The 18,337-nt window shown below is 42.6% G+C and overlaps 1 protein-coding gene across 5 annotated transcripts in view; it reads left to right on the top strand.

Annotated features, from left to right (window-relative positions):
* Positions 1-18,337, top strand: part of RPTOR (regulatory associated protein of MTOR complex 1) — a 325,171-nt gene that overhangs the window by 39,200 nt on the left and 267,634 nt on the right. The window lies entirely within an intron of this gene.

Genomic DNA, 18,337 nt, shown 5'->3' on the forward strand with positions numbered 1-18,337 from the left:
CATCTCTTAACATCTCCTGTATTGGCAGGCAGGTTCTTTACCACTGGCACCATCTGGGGAGTCAGGGTGCCTAATCAGTTCAGTTCAGTTCAGTCGCTCAGTCGCGTCCGACTCTTTGCGACCCCATGAATCGCGGCATGCCAGGCCTCCCTGTCCATCACCATCTCCCAGAGTTCACTCAAACTCACGTCCATCGAGTCGGTGATGCCATCCAGCCATCTCATCCTCTGTCGTCCCCTTCTCCTCCTGCCCCCAATCCCTCCCAGCATCAGAGTCTTTTCCAATGAGTCAACTCTTCGCATGAGGTGGCCAAAGTACTGGAGTTTCAGCTTTAGCATCATTCCTTCCAAAGAACACCCAGGACTGATCTCCTTTAGAATGGACTGGTTGCATCTCCTTGCAGTCCAAGGGACTCTCAAGAGTCTTCTCCAACACAGTTCAAAAGCATCAATTCTTTGGCGCTCAGCTTTCTTCACAGTCCAACTCTCACATACATGACCACTGGAGCAACAGTTAGAACTGGGCATGGAACAACAGGCTGGTTCCAAATAGGGAAAGGAGTACATCAAGGCTGTATATTGTCACCCTGCTTATTTAACTTATATGCAGAGTACATCATGAGAAATGCTGGGCTGGAAGAAGCACAAGCTGGAATGAAAAGATTGCTGGGGGAAATATCAATAGCCTCAGATATGCAGATGACACCACCCTTATGGCAGAAAGTGAAGAGGAACTAAAAAGCCTCTTGATGAAGGTGAAAGAGGAGAGTGAAAAAGTTGGCTTAAAGCTCAACATTCAGAAAACGAAGACCATGGCATCTGGTCCCATCATGTCATGGGAAATAGATGGGGAAACAGTGGAAACAGGGTCAGACTTTATTTTTGGGGGCTCCAAAATCACTGCAGATGGTGATTGCAGCCATGAAATTAAAAGATGCTTACTCCTTGGAAGGAAAGTTATGACCAACCTAGATAGCATATTGAAAAGCAGAGACATTACTTTGCCAACAAAGGTCCGTCTATTCAGAGTGCCTAATAACCTCACCCAAATGAGGACTTTAGAAACCCTGTAGACCCCTTAAGTTGCCACCCTAACATGTCACCCATCCCACCAGAGCCTTCGAAGCCTGGGAAGCTCACATTCTCTGTGGTGGAAGAGGAGAGGGAAGACAAGCCCTTCCTCTCTCCAAAAGCTGTGGGAGTCAATGAAGCCCTTGACCATATGTCTATAACACTCAGAGTGAGCCTGCTGGCTGTTGTTTTATTTTATTTTTTAAATGAAAGAGAAAATTAAGGTATTTCAAATTGTAAGCCACGTTTCTAGAATCAAGAGCATTGTAGTACAATTGTGTTTTAAGTTCTTAGATTGTTATTTGTTCGTTTATTTGGCCACGCCACACAGCATGCAGGATCCTAATTCCCTGACCAGGGATCAAACCCGGGTCCCCTGCAGTGGAAGCGTGGAGTCCCAACCACTGGAGCACCAGGGAATTCCTATTAACTCTTTATTTCTACTCGTGGTTTGGAGTCCTAGTTTGTATCTGTGGCATCATTCCCAACTAGTGCTGCCTGTGGGGAGGATCCACAGCTCTGCATCTGTAGTTGGCTCTTTTGCTTCTGTATTTTATCTTTAATTTTTATTTTAAAAAATGTACTTATTTATTTTTGGCTGTGCTGGGTTTTTGTTGCTGCACGGGCTTTCTCTAGTTGTGGGGCTGCTCTCTAGTTACGGCTCAGTGGCTTCTCTTGCTGCAGAGCACTGGCTCTAGGGAGCATGGGCTTCAGTAATTGTGGCACTTGGGCTCAGCAGTTACGGCTTCTGGGCTCGAGAGCACAGGACCAATAGTTGTGGCCCATAGCCTTAGCTACTCCGAGGCATGTGGAATCTTCCCAGATCAAGGGTTGAACCCTTGTCTTCTGCATTGGCAGGCAGGCAGAAGGATAACCAGAATTTTAAAATAGTTGACTTATAAATGTTTAGAAAAGAGTTGATAACTCAGTATGAATGTAGTATGAATGTAGCTTTCCCAAAATCAGATTGTGTTTCTTGATTTTATATTCTTTTTAAGGAGAAAGTCTTTGGAAGTACATAGTTTATTTCCTCCCTTTTTATACAAAAATTGAGATCATATCCTAGGTATAGTGGAGTAGAAAATGGCAACCCATTCCAGTATTCTTGCCTGGAAAATTCCATGGACAGAGGAGCCTACAGTCCAGGAGGCAACAGTCCAGGAGGTCGCAAAGAGCTGGTCATGACTGGGCGCACCTCCCCACACACCTAGATATAGTCTTACGTTTGTCTTTTTCATTTAAGATCAAATTGTGTATATTTCCTCTTATCATTTACTGATTCTTTAAAAACATGATTTTTATTGCTTTTATAGTAAGCCAAAGTTATCTAATATTAAAGTTTAAAGTTATTAGTTGCTAGGATATACCTATAATTTTAAAACCATCTTTCTACTATTAGACATTTAAGCTGCTTTTGATTTTTCAGTGTTATAAATAATATTATGATGGAAATCTTTATATAAATTTTGACCAGATAGCTGGTTATTTCTTAGTCTAAGTTTTTAGAAGTCATAAATACCTGGATAATAACACATAAACATAATTTGCAAAATTGCTGTTGATACTAAGGCTGGCAGATTAGGAGATGCTGTTGCTGCTGCTGCTAAGTCGCTTCAGTTGTGTCTGACTCTGTGCGACCCCATAGATGGCAGCCAACCAGGTTCCCCTGTCCCTGGGATTCTCCAGGCAAGAACACTGGAGTGGGTTGCCATTTTCTTCTCCAATGCATAAAAGTGAAAAGTGAAAGTGAAGTCTCTCGGTCATGTTCGACTCTTAGCGATCCCATGGACTGCAGCCTACTAGGCTCCTCTGTCTATGGGATTTTCCAGGCAAGAGTACTGGAGTGCGGTGCCATTGCCCTCTCCGATTAGGAGATGATTGTCATTGAGAAGATAGTTTATTATTTCCAGTTCTCAGGAGAAGAGAGCTTGCCATGCCGTGTGGGGAAGCACTGGGTTGGGTCAGGATGTGGGGGTTGGCAGGGCCTGTGGGCAAATACCTTTACTGAGGTTTCTGCTGGAGGGAAGAGGCAAGGCAGGGCAAGCAGGCTGAGGATGGGCTAGTTTGAATAATTTCAGTAGGCTCTGGGGCATAGGGGCTGTGCTGAGTTGTCAGATTCCTGGCCCTGCTGTAGTTAGAGCAGGTGGACAGTGGCCGGAGGGTGAGAGCCCCTGTGGGAGGTAGTTGGTGGTGTGGGCTCTGGGGATGTGGTGGTTGGTTTGTATTTGAGACATGAGTTGTTTACTGTCTTCTGAAATTGGCCAACTCTAGGAGGGGCAGTCACTCCAGGGTCAGCAGGTCAAAGCATCAGAAATACAGGAAACAAAGGACTTGGTTAAAACAGAAGGTTTTATTTACTATTGCCTGCTAGCAGTGTCTGAGAGTGATTCTTTCCAAGCCTCGGCATTGCCATTAAAATGTATCTGGGCTGAAGTAGATACCTGATCCGGAGAAGGCAATGGCAACCCACCCCAGTACTCGTGCCTGGAAAATCCCATGGACGGAGGAGCCTGGTAGGCTGCGGTCCATGGAGTCGCTAGGAGTCAGACATGACTGAGCAACTTCACTTTGACTTTTCACTTTCATGCATTGTAGAAGGAAATGGCAACCCACTCCAGTGTTCTTGGAGAATCCCAGGGTGGGGGAGCCTGGTGGGCTGCCATCTAAGGGGTTGCACAGAGTTGGACACGACTGAAGCGACTTAGCAGCAGCAGCAGCAGCAGATACCTGATCATTTCATTCTTGTTATTACACTTTTCAAGTACTTGTACAGCTGAACATTTTTACACATCAGTTGTATTCTTTTACTAATTGTTAGTGTTGTTTACCCAATTGTGAGTAAGACGGTGAACGAGGTGAGCTGCGGGGCATCAACCCATCAACCTTGTGTCCTCTGTGAGTACAGCTGTACTCTGAGGATTGTCCTGTAACTCTCTGGTAGCCTAGATAATGGCTCCTTGGGAGCGTGGCTCCGAGCTCAGGTATTGACCCTGTCCTGTTTAACAGTCTTGTCAGTGCCTTGGATAAAGATTTGGGAGGTGTGTTTACCATGTTTGCCAAATTGGGAAGGACAGGTAATAATGTAGATGACAGAATCAGGATTGAACACGATTCTGAAAGGGCGAAATGCTGGTGGAATGTGGTTAAACAACAGAGATGCATGGCAAGCGAGGGCTGTGTCTGACTCCTTCCCACTTCCTTTCTTCCTTCCTGCTCTGCCTCCCCATGCCCACCCCCACTTTTTTCAGTTCCTGTTTTCCCACCAGTTGCATAAATACAAATGTTTAGCAATTCATGTGTAAAGACCTAGGGATGCTAAAAAGCTAAGTATCTGACTTATAGATTTCCATCCATGGGTCTCTTTGAGACCACATGTGGAGTATCTTATTTGAGGCCGGATGTTCTCTTTTGAGAGGCGGTCACAGAACAGATCAGACAGGATGGCCAAGGAGAGTGACTAAGGTCCCTAGAGGCCTGGAAGCAGTGGCTCCTTAGGTTGATTTGTAGAGAGTGAGGAGGGACTGACTGGCTCTCTTCCAAACCTAGAAGAGCTGCCGCTGGGCATGTGAGAGAATCAGGCGGCCCGCTGCTCCTGAGGGCCTACTGGGTACAGTCCCCAGAGGCCCAGCACAGCAGATTTGTCCCTCACTAGGCCAGCAGCCTTGTCATCTCATTCCTGTTGGAAACACTCCAGGAGTAATTGGTGGACCATCTCCTGGGATGTGAGGATTTCTCTCTTGTTAGGAGGATGCTTCAGATCTTGGAAAAGGGATACCTGGTGTACTTGAATTCAGAGGGTAGCACACCAATTCCCGGCTTTATGGCCTTAGGATGATTGATTCTTTAATCACTCTGAACATGGTTTTCCCGTAAAATGGATTGTTGATACCTGTTTGCCATGATTGATGTGAGCATCTAAAGAGAGAGTGCTGGTAAGTCCCCCAAGTGCAGTCTCTCTTTCCTTCCTTGAAAAGTTACTCTGTGTGGATCCAAGCCCCCGTCATTCTAAATTGCACGGCTCTGGGGTTCTCTCAGTGCATCCATAGTGTGAATATATGGCACACATGCTTATTATGAAGAGGACAGCAGGGCAGACAAGTTGTTTTAAAACTGTGGCCTTTTTATTAGAACATTTATCAGCGTTTCTAACTTCGCTTGTACTTTCAGCTCATGTAAGAGCATCTGTCAGTAAAAACATACTTGTGGGTTGTCGTTGTCCACTGCTGCTTTCTCAGGCCTCTCACACTCGGGGCCCAGTGAGTGAGCTTTAGGGCAGAGTGGGCCCTGTGCTTCTGGGCCCATTGCTGTGCTGATAGGAACCACTGAGCTTCTCTTTTCTTCAGAATCCTTGTCTGTAAAGCCAGAATAATGATACTGGCCTCGTAATTCTGGTAGGGAGGGAGGAATAATTAGGTCCTCTCTGGCAGGTGCTTGAGTTCCTCAGAGGAGAGGTGGATACTGCATAATAAAAACTGAGATATCACCATCATAATTCGCTCTTCTTATGACATGTTTTTTAGCTTGTTATGGTCATGAGTGAGACAAGGACATTTAATTTTTCTTTTTTGGACTGTCATATAGAGAATTATACCTTTACCTGATTTCCAGTTTACTGAGGGGAGAGGCCGGAGAGGATGTGTTCTCAATTCCAAGGACATTATTCCCTAACGCCTGTCTCCCTTTACCTCTAGGACCTTCGTGGCTGGGCAAAGTGGTCCTGACTCTGAGAAGCATGAAAAGTGCTATTCTTGTTTACTCATAACACTGCCAGGGCATGGCCCTGACTGGCTTGGGGATGGGTCTCCAAAGACATAGAACCTATAGGACATACGTGCATTGGCTTCCGTGCTTGTGGAGGCTGATACATCCAAAATCTGCAGGATGGGCCAGCATCCTGGGGACCCAGGGATGAACTGATGTTGTACTTCAGGCTTGAGGTGCAGCAGTTGAGGCTGTTGCAGAATTTGCTGGGAGAGGACAGGCTTTTGTTCTGTTCAGGCCTTACACTGATAGGGTGAGGCCCACTGTATTATGGAGGGCAGTCGGCTTTGCTCAGAGCCCACCGATTTAAATGTTAGTCTTACCCAGAAACACCCTCACAGAATAACGTTTGTCCATGTATCTAGACACTGTGGCACAGCCAAGTAGAAACATAAAATTAACCATCACGGGCGTCTTTCTGCAGAGGTGGATTCTCGTGGCTGTTGGACCTGGTGAACAGGCTGCCTGGAGGCCATGTGGCTTGTGCGGGTGAGATGGCTACAGGCAGGCCTGCGTTTTTTTATCTCCAACTTTTTTTGTTCTGAATGCAGTGTTCTTTCTAAGCTGTAAAAGGGAATAAATTAGCATCCTGAATTGCACTTTAATGAAGTTTATTTTTTGTAGTTAGGGTTTTACTGAGAGCTACAGAAAAACTACTCACCTGGGGTTTCAAAGGAAGGTTGTGAAGTACCGGAGTTTTCTTTGAGCTTTTAAGGTCGGAACTCTTGGGAACTTAAAAAATATGTAAAAATATAAACATTTAAACTTTATAGCATGACTCATAAATAGCTGTCTTTCAGGATGAATGGAATTCTTATGGGAAGAAGCGCAGTGGCACTTCTCTGCCCACGCAGAACATTGAAGACCCCATATAATACTCTTTGCGTAGAGTGAAGAGTCTAGTAGGAGTGCTGCTCTTCCTCTCGTCACTGTCTTTACCATGTCCCAGGAAGGCGATGAAGACAGTCCTTTTCCACAGCTTCATTTTTTCTTAATGTTTCCCCCTCCATTTCCTTGCAAGTTCCCCCTTTGCTGAGAACTACCTGACTGCAGGATCCATCGCCTCACTTCTCTGCCTTATGGAATGTGGATGCCATCAGTGGGATGCTGCTTTGATCTATTATTTATTTAGAAAGTTTTTTTTTAATAATGCAAAAATGGGAATTATGTTTTGGATTTTGAATTAAATCAAGTCTTTGGTAGCTGGTGAGTCACGAAACTTTATTAAAATAAATGATCTCAGATGTATGGGATATTTACTGACAAGATGCTACCAGAGTTCAGACATTTAAAATGAGCCACATATTATTTATATCAATTCATAAAATATAAAAGGAGCATGAGCTGGTTATCTGGATTTTTTTTTTTCCATTCTTTCCCCCAACTTCTTTATGCTTTTCCAAAAGAAAGTGAGAATTTGCTTCTATGTGAATGGCTGTAAAAGCTAGGGAAGAGGGTCAACTGGAAATTGAATTAAAACCAAATTGTGTAAGAATGCCCTTGGTTTTATAATGTCCTATTATTGTTCCAGTGCTTTGTATTAGGTGCTCAGTCATGTCTGACTTTTTGCTACCCCTTGGACTGTAGCCCGCCAGGCTCCTCTGTCCATAGGATTCTCCAGGCAAGATACTGGAGTGGGTTGCCATTCCCTCCTCCAGGGGATCTTCCCCACCCAGGGATTGAACCCAGGTCTCCTGCACTGCAGGTGGGTTCATTATCCCCTGAGCCACCAGGGAAACCCAAGTGCTTCAGTTTGTTGTTTTTTCCTCAGCCTTCTGAAGCACTCAGTGCTGCTGCATCCATGGGTTGTGCTCGCCACACAACTCCATGGTGCATCCGCATCACTGTGCTCAGCACACAACTCCACGGTGCATCTGCATCACTGTGTTCAGCACACAACTCCAGGTGCATCCGCATCACTGTGCTCAGCACACAACTCCACAGTGCATCCGCATCACTGTGCTCAGCACACAACTCCTCGGTGCCTCCGCATCACTGTGCTCAGCACACAACTCCACGGTGCATCCGCATCACTGTGCTCATTGCTCTCGGCCCCAGGTTCATGTGCCTTAAACTCTTGTTGTTGTTGTTCAGTCGCTGAGTCGTGTCCAACTCTTTGCAACCCGTGGACTATAGCACACCAGGCTTCCCTGTCCTTCACCATCTCCCGGAGCTTTCTCAAACTCAGGTCCATTGAGTTGGTGATGCCGTCCATTTTCCTTAAACTTAGGCACATAAATTTTACTCAGGGCTATTTGCATATAGTTTAGAAGTAAGGTACTTTATAATGTGTAATTGTGAGAAGGAACCTAGAGATTTACTTCATCTAGAAATTATGTTATTTTGGGGTTGAGTTTTTAAATATTTGAATGGCTGCAAAACAAATTTTGTAGTAACTGGAAGTTCAAAAATTGAGATATATATGAAAAACACTTATTCCAAATCTGCTTCCTTTTACAATCTAGGCATATATAGGCAGTCTACCCAGAGTCCTTCAGAGTAGTGCAGTAAATATTGCTTCAAGTCTTTGGAGTTCTGTGTTCTCGGTCACGGCTGTGAAGTAACATTTGCAGCACACATCATAATGTTGTTTGTGGTTTGTCAGAGGTGCTGTGCAGCCGGGCAGATGGAGGGGCTGAGAAGCAGGATGCTGAGGATCTGCGAGGGCATCAATCCTCTGTTTCTGGCACAGATTTAATTGTTTGGTTCAAGTGGGAAGCCATACGTTAACTTCTACTTCAACCCATCCTGAGCTCTCCTACAGATGCTGGTTTTATACAGGTCTATTTGTCTTGGAAATTGAGCCTGAGAGACAAAAATTCATGCTTGAGTTGTCATAGATGTTGCTGGATTGAGACTTGTGGAGCTGGTTGGATGCCCTCTGCCTGCCCCAGCCCTGCCCCCTCGTGTAAACTGTTACACTGTGACTCGAGGTGACATCTTGGGATGAGTTCCCTGCCCAGATGGGGATGTCTGTTTTCATGTCACTTTCTGTATGACCCAGCTGTACACTGTAAACTGTACACTGATGTTCCCTTTCTGAGAAAGTAAGAATAAAGAGTTAAAGGGAGAACATGGTCGAATGGTTTGGGCATGCAGGTCTTCGTTTATAGCCCTGAAGGAGGCTGAAGGGTCGCTCTGGTCACTTGCTGTGTTTGTGCTTTGCCAGATCTCTCCTCGCCTCTGGCCCTCATGGGCTGAGGTTCAGGCTTCTGGGTGGACACAGAGAACAGCCCCACGTGCTTCTGTTCCCTTTTACATAAAACACAGCGAGGAACAGCTGAAGGTTGGTCCCATTGTCCAGCCGCTTCCAGCTCTTTAAGGTCTAGCTCAAATGCCTCATGTCTCCTCTGCTAAATTCTTTTCTTTCTTGTCATCTCTCTCACATTTTGCTATGTATCTTAGTTGCTTACGTTCCTCAGACTGGCTTTTTGAGGGTGAGAAAGTCCTCCCTCCCCCATTAGTGAGCAGACGGTTTTGTAACTGGTCTTCAGAAATGTCTGTTGGGTGAAAACATGTACCAGTCACGTACTACTTCATCTATGTTTTCTTTAACCTTTATATGTTTTAGAAATGTGCTGTGTATACAGAAAAGAGACATAAAACAAATATATAGTGAAATGGATACCCAGAAAGCAGCATTTGAGATAATTTCCACCACATCTGGAAGGATGCCCTGCCAGCCCTTGAGTCAGGAGCCCTTGCACACAGGGTACCTGAGATGAATCCCTGTTGTCCCACAGCAGTAGTTGCTCACTCTCGTTGCTGTAGTACACGGGCCATTCAATGGATAGACCACAGTTAGTCAGTCATTCTGTAAGTGTGGAATATAGGGAGTGTTCTAGTTTTTAAAAAAATATTATGAACAGTGCTGTTATCAACATTTTTATGTATGCCTTTTGCTTAGCATATATGCAGATTTTTTTGGAGGGAGAGTAGATGCCTAGGAATAGAACTTCAGGCTAATAGGGTATTCAAAGTTTTAGTTTTGAAGGTACTGCCAAATGGCTTTTCAGAAGGGCTGTTACTCTTCTGCCAATAAGTTCTGGTTGCTCTGTATTCTGACCAATGTTCTTATTTTCATTTTAGTCATCCTTGTAGGTGTGGCTGTATCATGATTTTAATTTTTATTTCTTGGGAAGATATCTCATGCTCTTGGATTAGAAGAATTAATATTGTTAAAATGGCCATACTACCCAAAGCAATCTACAGATTTAATAAGATATCTATCAAAATAACTATGACATTTTTCACAGAACTAGAGCAAATATTCCTAAAATTTATATGGAACCATAAAAGACTCAGAATTGCCAAAGCAGTCCCTAGGAAAAAGGACAAATCAGGAAGCATAAACCTCCTAGACGTCAGACAATACTGAAAAAAAAGCTACAGTAATCAAAACTCTGTGGTGTCTGCAGAAAAACAGAGGTACAGATTGATGGGACAGAATAGAGAGGCCAGGGATCACACAACTATGGACAGTTAACCTGTGACAAAGAGGCAGGAACATACTGTGGGAAAAGAAGGCAGGAATATACCGGGGAAAAGATAGTCTCTTCAGCAAGTGCTGTTGGTAAAGTTGGACAGCTGCATATAAATCAGTGAAGTTAGAACACACCCTAATACTATGCACAAGTATTAACTCAAAATGGCTTACAGACATAAATATAAGACAAGACACTGTAAAACTCCTAGAAGAGAATATAGGCAAAACATTCTCTGACATAAATCGTGCCAGTGTTTTCTTAGGTCGGTCTCCCAAGGCAATAGAAACAAAAGCAAAAACAAACAAATAGGACCTAATCAAACATAAGCTTTTGCACAGCAAGTGAAGTGAAGTCGCTCAGTCATGTCCAACTCTTTGCAACCCATGGACTGTAGCCTATCAGGCTCTTCCGTCCATGGAATTTTCCAGGCAAGAGTGCTGGAGTGGATTGCCATTTCCTTCTCCAGGGGATCTTCCCAACCCAGGAATCTAACCCAGGCCTCCTTCATTGCAGGCAGACGCTTTACCGTCTGAGCCACCAGGGAAGCAAAGCAAAGGATGCCATAAACAAAACAAAAAGACAATCTGTGGAATGGGAGAAAATATTCGCAAATGATGTGACCGACAAGGGCTTAATTTCCAAAGTACACAAACAGTTCCTATGGTTCGATAACAGAAAAAAAACAACAACAACAACAAAAAAAACAACTTGACTGAAAAATAGGCAGAAGACCTAAATAGACATTTCTTCAAAGAAAACATACAGATGGCCAATACATACCTGGAAAGATGCTCATCACTGCTGATTATTAGAGAAATTCAAATCATAACAAAGAGGTACTACTTCATACCAGTCAGAATGGCCATCATTGAAAAATCTACAAGTGACTAATTCTGGAGAGGGCATGGAGCAAAGGGAACCCTCCCACACTGTTGGTGGGAATGTACATTGGTGTAGCCACTATGGAAAATAGTATGGAGGTTCCTCAAAAAACTAAAAATAGAGTTGCTGTATCATCCAGCAATGGAGAAGGCAAAGGCACCCCACTCCAGTACTCTTGCCTGGAGAATCCCATGGACAGAGGAGCCTGGTGGGCTGCAGTCCATGGGGTCGCTGAGGGTCGGACACGACTGAGCAACTTCCCTTTCACTTTTCACTTTCATGCATTGGAGAAGGAAATGACAACCCACTCCAGTGTTCTTGCCTGGAGAATCCCAGGGACAGCGGAGCCTGGTGGGCTGCCGTCTATGGGGTCGCACAGAGTCGGACACGACTGAAGCGACTTAGCAGATGATCCAGCAATCCCACTCCTGGGCATATATCTGGACAAAATTCTAATTTAAAAAGATACATGCACCCCTGTGTTCATAGCAGCACTGTTTACAATAAGCAAGACTTGGAAGCAACCTAAATGTCCATTAACAGAAGAATAGACAAAAAATGTGTGTGTGCATGCACATGCATGCACGCGTGTGCACGCACACACACATGGAAATACTACGCTGCCATGGAAAGAATGAAATAATGCTATTTGAAGCAACATGGCTGGACCTGGAGGTTATCATACTAAAGCAAAGTCAGAAAGAGAAAGACATACCATATGATATCATTTATATGTGAAATCTAAAATAGAACACAAATGAACATATCTGTGAAACAAAAACAGACTCACAAATATAGAAAACAGACTTGTGGCTGCCAAGGCGTAGAAGAGGGAAGGGTTGGGAGTTTAGGATTAGCAGATGCAAACTATTACATGTAGGATGGATAAACAGTAAGTTCCCACTGTATAGCTCAGGGAACTGTACTCAATACCCTGTGATAAACCATAATGGAAGAGAATATGAAAAAGAACATATCACTGAGTCACTTTGCTGTATAGCAGAAATTAAACAGGACATTGTAAATGAACTATATTTCAATAAAATTAAAGGTAATTTTCACTACTTTTGTGACTAATGAAATTGAGTACCTTTTTGTCTACTAACAGGTCATTTAGGCTAGCCTGTTGCCTAAAATGCCTATCCAGGGTTTTGCTCATTTTTCTGTTTGTTGTTTTGTATTGATTTGTGGGAGTTCTTAGCATGTTCTAGATTAAGTCCTTTTTAAATACGTTTGATATGTGGCACATTTCCTACTCTGTGATCTGATTTTTCCATCTTTTTATGAACCTCTGTGATAAACAGAAGTAATTATATTGTAGTTGAATGTATCAGTACTTTTCCTGTGGTTTATGCTTATGTTTTTTCCTATGGTCACGACTCTGTCCTCTAATGTATCCTAAAAGCTTTATGATTTTGCTGTTTATATTTAGGTCTGTAACTAGGATGACCATAAGTCCCAGTGTGCTGAGGGCAGTCCTAGTTAGTACCTGCTGTCTTAGAATAATTATTCATAGCATCCTTTTTTACTCTATAATAAAGTGTCCAGGTTGGAGGGTAAATTATATAACCAAACTGTCTATTCAGCTCAGTTCAGTCGCTCAGTTGTGTTTACTCTTTGCAAGCCTATGGACTGCAGCACACCAGGCTTCCCTGTCCATCACCAACTCCTGGAGCTTACTCCAAAACTCATGTCCATCGAGTCGGTGATGCCATCCAACCATCTCATCCTCTGTTGTCCCCTTCTGCCTTCAGTCTTTCCTACCATCAGGGTCTTTTCCAAGGAGTCAGTTCTTGGCATCAGGTGGCCAAAGTATTGGAGTTTCAGCTTCAGTATCAGTCCTTCCAATGAATATTCAGGACTGATCTCCTTTAGGATGGACTGGTTGGATCTCCTTGCAGTCCAAGGGACTCTCAGGAGTCTTCTTCAACACCACAGTTCAGAAGCACCAATTCTCCGGCGCTCAGCTTTCTTTATATCCAGCTCTCACATTCAGGCTGTCTGTTGCCCACTCACCATTGCTTTTTGCATATGGTGTGAGGTGGGGTACTGTTTTGTTTTGTTTCATATGAATATGTGAAAAGGCTCCAGCACCTTTTATTGCCAAGGACCACTGTTACTCCCCTGCAGCACTGTCTTTGGTATAAATCAAGTGCTGAATATGCTTGGATATTTTTCTTTCAGTGCAGTTCTGGGGACCTGTCTTCTATGTGCCAGTGTCACTCTTTCCTCATCCCTAAAGCTTCAAGTAATCTGGAAATGCAGATGGTCTCCTCGTGATCTTCCTCTGGAATGTCTTGGCTCTTCTCTTCCCTTGCCATTTCCATATATGTTTTAAGAACCGGTGGGTCAAATTCCACCAAGAGGGCAAAATACCTGTCAAGATTTTGGTTGTGATTTAATTGAATCCGTAGGTCCATAGATCATTTCAGAGAATTGACATCTTTCAAACTTAAGTTTTCTAATTTTTTATGTAGAAGTCTTTCATGTCTTTGTTGAACTTATTCTCAGATATTTGAATTTTTAAATGCCATTTGATGGTGTCTTAGAAGCATTATGTTGTTTATTCTGGTGTGTGGGAATGCAGTTGATTTTATATACTGATTTAGTATCCCGCAGCCTTGCCAAATGCTTTTATTAATTTGAGTATTTATCCACATATTCTTTTGGATTTCTGTAAACACAGTCAGTCTTCTGCAGCTAATGAGAGGTGTGTTTTTTTCTGCTCCAGTCTTTTTGTGTACTTTTCCTTTTCCTTTTCTAACTGTGCTACGCTGACCGGGATTGGTGTTGAATAGGGGTGGGCGCATTCTTAGCTTGCTTCTTATCTCAAAGGGGGAACTTTCAGTCTTTCACTGTGAAAGATGATTTTTGCTATACTTTTTTGTAGACTGTCTTGATCAAGTTAAGAATTATTTTTTTCTTGTTCAAGAGTTGTTTTTATATTAAGTGGCTATTAAATTTTAAAATTAAAAGAATTTTTTTTAATTTATTTTAATTGGAGGATAATTACTTTACGATATTGTGATGGTTTTTGCATACATCAGTATAAATCAGCCTTAGGCATACATGTGTCCCCTCCCTCCTGAACCCCCCTCCCACCTCCCTCTCCACCCCATCCCTCCAGGTTGTCACAGAGCACCAGCTTTGGGTGCCCTGCATCATACATCAAACTTCCACTGGCTCTCTGTTTTACATATGGTAATGTATATGTTGCAGTGCTATTTATTTAAATACTTGTTCTGCATCTGTTGAGCATGCACATGCATGCTCTGCTTATATTGAGGTGATCATATGCTTTTTCTTTTTTTTTAATTTGTTAATATGGTGAAGTTGATGTATTCCTGTATACACATGTGCGTATGTGAAAACACACACAGTTTTTTTTAATTTATTTATTTTTAATTGAAGAATAATTGCTTTACAATATTGGTTTCATTTCTGCCATACATCAACATAAATTAACCATAGGTGTACATATGTCCCCTCCATCTTAAACCTCCCTCCCACCTCCTACCCTTTCCCACCCCTCTAGGTTGTTACAGAGCCCTGGTTTGGGTTTCCTGGGTCATAACCAGATTTCCATCGGCTGTCTGTTTTATATACGGTAGTGTATATGCTTCCATGCTACCGTCTCCATTCGTATCACCCCCTCTGTCCTCCCTGCAGCCCATGTCCAAAAGTCTGTTCTCATGTACCACGATGTTTTTAATAGTGAAACCTGTCTCACGTTTCAGATATAACCCTGCTTGAACATCATGTCTCATGCTGGGTTTGGTTTGCTTAAGATTTTTTTATCTATGTTCTCAATAAGAGGTTACCTCTTTTCTTCCCCTTGTATTTTTTGTCTGTTGGGTTTTAATACCAAGATTTTGCTAGCATAAAAATATGAGTTTTGGGAATGTTTTCTATTTATTTTTTCTCTGGCTTTCAGCAGTATTTGTAGAACTTTCCAGTTATTCATCCAAGTCTAGTTTCATTTCTGTGAATGTTTTTTGTTACGATTTGTTTGGTTTTGAAAAGTTGTATTTTTTTAGGAATTTGACTTTTTATCTAATAAAGTTAAAAAATTTAGTAGCATAAAGTTGTTCAAAAAGTCCTCCTCTCTTCAGTGTCCCTAGAACTGCACTTTTATTCTTGATAGTGGTTATTTGTGCCATTTCTTTTGGTCTCACAGAAGCATCTGTTCTCCACAGGGACCGGACTGCCTCAAGGGGGAAAGTTGGTTCTTGGTAGAGGGGACAGAAAAATTCTTACTCTTTATGCACAAAGCCCAGGTGTGCTTCCTGTTGACAAATAGGCGGTATTTCTGCAGTATTAGAATTTTATGGGGAGAGCCATCTGGAAAAAAATGTTTAGAAAGACCCTTCAGGGGTCAGTGATGAAAAGAAGGTTGGGAGGTACTACACTGGAGTTTAGTCTTTTTCAGAGAGCCAGTTTGTGTCTCTGTTAGTCTTTTCTTCTGTATGTATTTTCTGTTTTGTCAATATCTGATCTTTATTTCCTTCCTTTTACTTTCTTTGGGTTTATCTACTTTGCCCCTAGCTTCTTGTGATTGATGCTTATTCATTTATTCTTAGCTTTTCTTCTTTTCTGTGCATTCATGGCTATGCCTTCCCCCGACCAGTGCAGCTTTACCCTGTCCCCCCAAGCTGTGATCTGTTCATCTACTTCCCATTTAAAGGCCCTGAGGCTGGAGTGAGTGTGGCCCAGGAGAGGAATAGAAAGAAGGCTAGACTCGCTGTTGTTAGCTGGTGAGGCTAAAGAGCAGTTGGCTTGGACTATCATGCCAGGGCATTTGGACCCTGGTAAGGAGTTTGACTTTGTTTTATGTGTGTTAGGGATCCATTTCTGGGTTTTATCAGAGGAGTGGTGTCATTTGGTTTCTATTTAAGAGACTGGAGAATGGATTGTAGGGGCAGGTAGGAGAGACTCAGGGTGCTCTGGTCTGTGGGTAAGAGTTGCTGGTGGCTTGTCCCGAGGTGGTAGTGGCAAGATGGCAAGAGGAGGGCAGATTTGGGATGTGCAGTGTGGGAGAGGTGATGGGACAGTATCACACAAGTGAGCAAGTTGTTTGTAAAATAACCTTTATTGGACAGATCATTTATTGCCATCTCTGACCCAATAGATCTTAGTAAGCTGTAGCTTGGTAACTTTCCATTTTCCTCCATGATTATTTAGTGTTCTTGACAGAACACTAAATCTCCTGATTTATTGGGGCAAACAGCTCTCTAGGAACATTCACTTTAAGTATTCTTGCAAGTCTTGTGATAAATAAAGAAGATTCAGTGCAGTATGTTTTCATATTTCTACAAACTCAGTACTACAGTACTCAAAGTGTGTTCGCAGACTCCTGGGGGTCCTCCATGATCCTTCCAGGTTCTGTAAGGTCAGTTACTGAGACATTGGTGGCTTTTCCCTGTGTTGACATGTGCACAGATGATACAGGAGTGGCAGGTGAAGCTGCGCTGCTGTCTGAGTGTGAGTCAGGCAGCCACCCCACCCTGGGCTGGACATTGTGTTCTTCCTAGTCTCACGTTTGCAGTAAAAAAAATAATGCCGCTTTTAATTAAGATGAAGCGGGAAGAGACTGTTAAATCTTGACCCTTTAGACCACTTAAAATATGCCAAAAGCACTTCTGCAGCATATTGAGATTGATGGTTATCTCAGTGAACAGCACTTGTGCAGTCAAGTTGTGAGCTGAACTGGTCCCCCCTCTCCCCGCCCCCGCCATCACTGTTTTTCCTTGAAAGAACAACTGTAAGAATTTTCTCCAAAATGAAAAGTGAGCTGTTGCTTCAAGGGAAACAACTGAGCCAATGATAAAATTTGAGCTTTGACTGAAAATCAGATGGTTGAAAAACTTGTATCTGCCACTGTGTATTTGACAGCTTCCCACTGCCTAAACCCTTTTCAGATGAGACCAATCGTGATGGTACTGAACGTGCTGGTTTGATGTTGAGGAATGAATTGTGTCAGTTTTTGGAAGGTCCACACCCCTTGGTGACCCAGTCTTTTCTAGATGACCCAGTCTTTTCTAGATGTTCATGATGTTGCAAAATCACATGTGGGTTAATGAGCCACTTAGAGCACAAGGTAAAATGCTGGAATTTAGTGTAACAGAATAGGATAAGGGTCTTGAAGTGGCTTCAGAGTCTACATTGCAAATAACCTTTGAGAAACTACCACTTGTTGAGTTTTGGTGTAGTATCAAAAAATATTGACAATTATTTGAGAAGACTATCTATATATATATGCAGCTTCCTACTCAGGTGAGGTTGGGTTTTCTTTGTATACTTCAAAAGAATATACGGCAACAGACTGAATACAAAAGCAGATAGAGAATCCTGTTGCTGTCTATTAAGTCAGATATCAAAATGATTTGCAAAAATAAAAACATTGCCACACTTCTCATTAAATTTTTGTTTGTTTGGTGAGATAAATCTCTAAAAATAAAGTATATCATTTATATTAATACATAATAGACTTATAATTGTTAATTTTAAATGAATTAATAAAAATGAAAAAATCCTCAGTTTTAACTTATCACATGACAAATATTGTTACAATTGGCAGAAAAGTTCTTTGATATCTACCGTAATTTTTAGGAGTGTAAAGGGGTCCTGAGACCAAAAAGGTTGAGAGCTGCTGGTTTATAGAAACAAAAATGGTGTTTAATGACCTTTAAGTTCTTTGAATGTGGGAGCATTCTCAACCTGACACCAGCATTTCCAGCCATCTTGTTGTTGCCATATAATGCTTTACGTGAAGTGCTTGCATTTGGGCAAAACATATATCTCAGCCACGTGACACTAGAAACACTTGCAGCATTTCCCTTCCCCCCCCAAAGCAGGAATGTGTGTGCCCTCCCTGTGTGTGGAAGAGCTTGTCTAAGGGCTGGAGCACAGCTCAAGAATAAAAGCCTTTAAAAATCAGCAGAGGGAACTAGCTATTACGGAAAACTGAACGTTTTAATTAAAAATATCCATCACAGGGTTGCTCTTCTCTCCTTTGTTTCTCAAGTGTGGTGAACGTTAATCAACAGTGGTGCACTTGGTTCTGTGGTGACTGCCATTTGGTGAGTGGGATTTCTTCCCATGAAGCGCTTAGAGATAAAACCCTGCAACATCTGTTCT

Source organism: Bubalus bubalis, chromosome 3 (genome assembly GCF_019923935.1).
Source record: "Bubalus bubalis isolate 160015118507 breed Murrah chromosome 3, NDDB_SH_1, whole genome shotgun sequence".
NCBI classification, from domain to species: domain Eukaryota; kingdom Metazoa; phylum Chordata; class Mammalia; order Artiodactyla; family Bovidae; genus Bubalus; species Bubalus bubalis.